Source organism: Corvus cornix, chromosome 2 (assembly GCF_000738735.6).
Source record: "Corvus cornix cornix isolate S_Up_H32 chromosome 2, ASM73873v5, whole genome shotgun sequence".
NCBI classification, from domain to species: Eukaryota; Metazoa; Chordata; class Aves; order Passeriformes; family Corvidae; genus Corvus; species Corvus cornix.
In genome coordinates this window covers 90,325,954-90,330,470 of record NC_046333.1, presented here as the reverse complement: position 1 = coordinate 90,330,470, position 4,517 = coordinate 90,325,954, and the positions used below count along the sequence as shown (strand labels likewise).

The following is a 4,517-nucleotide window of genomic DNA, read 5'->3' as shown; positions in this document are numbered from 1 at the left end:
CGCCCTTTCTCCTCCTCATGCCCTGCCGACGGATTGACACTCAGGGACAATTATCATAGGCATTGCGACAGTTCTCGGAATACTGGAAATAAATAATCCCGCAAATCAACAACCTCGACATGTATGCCGAGGGGCACAGAAGACCCCCAGCCCTCGCCCCCGAGCGGGGGTGGGGGTAGGGGGAAACAGAGTGTCTTGTAGGTTGTCAAAACTTCCATCCTCCCGTTTCAGTTGGGACCGAAGGAAACACATCGGGGGGAAAAAAAGGGGAGAGGGACGGGGGAGCCGGGAACGCACACACGAAAGGACCAAAACGAGCTCTTGCCATTATGATCATTAACAACAATGATTAAAGGAAGGGATTTTTTCCTCTCCTCTTCTTCTTTTCCCCTTGGAGAGGGGTGGAAGGTGCAACGGGAGACAAAGGACTCCTCTGCGAGGGATCTGGCCGCCTTAAGGGAGACGGGTTGTCACAGCTGTGCCCTGCCTGCAGTGTCGTCCAGTTCCCCGACGTGGCTGGGCTCTCCCGAACCGCCCTGGGACCGAGAGAGCCTCTCATTGCCCCGCCGGCACCGCAAACTTTCCGTTTCCGACTGCTGCCGGGGCCCTCCCAGCTCCCCCGCTGTGGAAAACGAGGAGCGCGGGGGCGGCGGGCCGACGGCTGGGCGTTTCTTGCCCCGACCTTCCCAGCCCTGGTGGGACTGCCGGGGTCCGCTCTGCCCACGAGTCCAGCGCGCAGCCCGCGCAGGGGCTGCGCTCCCGCTTCCGCGGCTGCGGGGAGAGTCCTCAGGGCCGGACCGGGCGCTGCCGCCTCTTGGCCGGCCCCGGCGGAGCGGCCCCGCGGAGGGGCGCCGGAGTGGCCGTCCCCGGCCGAGCCCTCGCCGCCGCGGTGGCCGCAGCCCGGGAGCTCCCCTCTTTGTGCTGAAGGGGCGGCCGAGCTCTTCCCTTAAGGGACGGCCGGCGCGGAGGGGCCCGCAGACGCAAAGGCCCGCGGCTTTTCGGGGATGCAAGTGTTTGGCAGGGGAGAGGGGGAAGGGAAGAAGGAGGAGTGGGAAGAAGACGGGTGTCTCCCTCCTTTTCCCAAGCCCAGAGCGAGAGCCAGCCCTAAGGTTCGGGCCGCTCCGCGGGGCTTCTCGCCCCCTCTCCCAGCTTGCAGCAATGGGCTGAGTGCGGCAGCCCGGATCCCGCCGGGAGCTGGCCGCGCGGGAGCGGAGGGAGATGCCTCCCCTCCTGCCAACGCCCCCCGCGGGGTGTCTCCATCCCCGGCCAGCCCTTTCCTCCCCGTGCTCCAGGGAACCGCTCCGTCTCACGGTGTTGATGAAACTTCCTTCCCCATCAGTTGGAAATAGCGAACTTTCCCCTTCCTATGTCTAATGGGGAGAGGAGTACCTCCCCCGCACCACTCCAAAATCTCACCCTCAAAGCAGGAGAGAGACCCTCAGACAAGAATGCACGGCCGTAACAGAGCTGAGAGGGACTTGAAATTTGCAGCCTTATTTTGCGAATGGAAGTGTCACGTTACAAAGGCTTCAGGTAAATAAAGGTGGGATAAGGCACCGACGCTGCCGAAATCTTCTTAGCTCTTTAGATCTGTGTGGAATGTGTATCCAGAAAAGGTTTCCACTTGGAGGCTTAAGAAATGTGAGTCATCCCCTCCCCCACCCGCTCTCATCCTTCTCAGATCGGTTCAGGGGAGAAAAAAAAAAAGAGGGGGGAAAGAAAAGAAAAAAAAAAACCCTCTCCTTTTCTTTTCTATCAGCCTAGCATCTTTTTGGGGTGAATTTTGCTACTCTTCACCTTGAGTAGAAATAGAGCAAATAAATACAAAGTGCAGGTTACCTGTAACTGTGATTTCGGAGAGAAAAAAAAAGGGAAACAAGAAAAAAAAAACACCAACAAACCTAAATTGGAAGGAAAAGAAACTAGGAAGAAAAAAACCGCCGAGGAGGGGGAAAAGTTGTAAGACTGGTGGGAAAGCTTTGTTCCTCCTCTGCAAAGTTCCTTGTGCAAGGATGAGCAGGGTCCTGTGAACGCCATTTATTATGCACTATTCTGACGAGAAAATGCCAATCCCCACGCGATTCCCGCTCCTGCACTGGACATTGCCCTTTTTTTTTTTTTTTTTTTTTCCCTGACGGTTTATTAAGTCACTTTAGTAGGCAACCTTTCAAAGCCTTTTTTAATTTTTTCCCCCTTGTGCAAGTAAGCTGGGACCAGAGCTGCTACACTAAGCTACTTAGCTTGAAAATCAGTTTAGTGAAGGTCTGGGAGATTCTGGGTTTATTTCCTCCCATACAAGACCTATAGCAGGAGCTTAATAACAAAAGTGCGAAAAGAACGAAACTGTACGGAAAATTACAAACATCAGCAGCAGCTGCCAGAAGCGCTAGGAAAATCTTTCTCTAAACCCAGGACCTAAACAGTCCAAAAGGTTGGTGTGATCAACCCCTCCTACTCACAAATTAGCTTCAAATTGTTAATAGATGGAATAAAACACTGTTAAAAAAAAAAAAAAAGTTGTTTTAATCATAATTCGGAAAAAATCTCTTCCTCTTACTTTTTAAAATTTTTTTCCCCTGAGAACTGTGTTGTAGTTGCTTGAACGCCTCCTTAACTTTCTGCAAGACCTAACAAAAAGGAGTACGGTGCCAAGTCATTAGCCGAACAGCGTTTTAAAAGACGATAAACAGTCACGTAGTAAAAAAGGATTTGGGCTGAGAGTGAAAAGCAGTCACCTTCCCGTCGGAGAGCGGCTGCACATCAGAAATCAGGCGGGAGAGAAATACGTAACAGCGCTGGGCATAATGTGATTATACCTAAGGTAATCGCTTAAAATAAATTGTATACTGTTTAAAGTAAATCGACCTAAATGGCCACGCTCATCTAATTCAAAGATCATTGGGCAGATAAACTTCTTAAAGAGCCTTTCTTGAGAAGGAGTTTGCTAAGACAGTGTGATCCTTCCAGTTTCTTAAGGCGATGCATCCAGTGCCAAGAGATTTTCTCTTTATTATTAACAAATCAGTTTAGATAGGGGTCCGATAAGAAATGCAAATCCAGACATAGGGGTCGCTGCTTGGCCGAATTTTAACTGAAGGCTGGTTCTGCGGGAATTGACTACAGGGTACGTTTGCGAAGAGGCTGTGTGAAGCTTTTGCACTGACTCTACTGAAAAATGAAGTCAGTGATTTTGATCTGCTCCAGATGTCCTAAGAGTGGATATTGCAGTGCTGGGAATCCGCACCAAATATCTGAGGGCAGTGATGGTAATCAGCGCAACCCATCAGCCAGGGGGGACTGGCAATTGTGATAACCTGCTGCAAATGCGCAGGGCTGGAGATGGCAGTGATAAACCGCTGAAAATATCTTCAAATGGAGATGACAGAGATGTTGAAAGGAGACACCTAGCTATGGGGAGAATAGGATACTAAGCAGAGCACAATCTGAGAGTGGAGTTCAGATATTTACTAGTCTACGGTTCGCCCGTGTAATTTCCACAGTGATACACGCCTTTGGGCGCCGTCTCTGCGGACAGATACACGAGCGTATGGCCCCGTTGGTAAAACTCGGGGCTTATGCGGCGTTGATAATCAGATCTACCAAAAGAAAGGGAGGTTTAGTCTCTAAAGCGCCTTGTTTGTGGCTTGAGGAGAAAAGTTTTCTTTTAATTCTGTAACTGCTTTGTAACATCCTGGTAACGATTTCTTTTGCAAATCCTCTTTTCTTTTTCAGCTCTCACCGGTAATAGACGAAGAAGTTTAAGACGATCTCTTCAGTTAATAGTCTGTTTCAATTTTCTTTCCTGTGGAAAGAACGTGCGGGGGGGAAAGGAGGTGTGCAAAAAAAATTATCCGTATGTTGCTAATTTTCTGACTGTTCTCAGCAGGTAGTTTCACCGTCTTTTTTTTGTTGTTTTTTTGGTTTTTTGGGTTTTTGTTTGCTAGCTGTCTTTTTAAAAATGTTTAAATTTAAAATAACTCTACCACGTTAAGTATCAATCCTATATATTTTAATGATACATCTGTGCAGGAGAGAATCCATTAATTTAATATATCTCGCCTAGATTCTAATTATGCACTGACTGCCGACTATTTGGATCAGTTGACTGAGTTTTCATTAAGTGTATTACATCTGATTTAGCGTGAAACCGTGCTTCATTTGAGGACGTTTACTTTTTTGGGGATGCCGGCAGTGCAGGGCGGCTCGGCAGGACCTTGGCAGGGGGCTTCTCTCTCTGGTCGCCTGCTGCCAGGCCCTGTCGCTGCCGTGTGACCATCCTGAGCGCTTCTCATCAGGGCTGATTTATGAGCCTTGTTAAACACCCATTATTACTTTGCACCTTTTTTCCAGCAGGGTCTGGGAAACAACCCCACTTTGTGGCAACAGGGCATGTGTCAAACAATTATAGGCGGAGAGGTGATGTAGCTCTGGAGGGCCAGACTCCCCTCTCCTCCCCTTCACGCCCAACCAGAGGAACATTTCTGGAAGGAAGGAAGGAAGGAAGGGAGGAAGGGAGG

General features: G+C 49.8%; 1 long non-coding RNA gene across 1 annotated transcript; it reads left to right on the top strand.

Annotated features, from left to right (window-relative positions):
* Positions 1–1,168: 1,168 nt before the first annotated feature.
* Positions 1,169–4,506, top strand: LOC109143841. The gene is made up of 3 exons (XR_002044210.2): positions 1,169–1,533; positions 2,582–2,821; positions 3,733–4,506. It is a non-coding gene; the product is annotated as an uncharacterized LOC109143841 (long non-coding RNA).
* Positions 4,507–4,517: the final 11 nt, after the last annotated feature.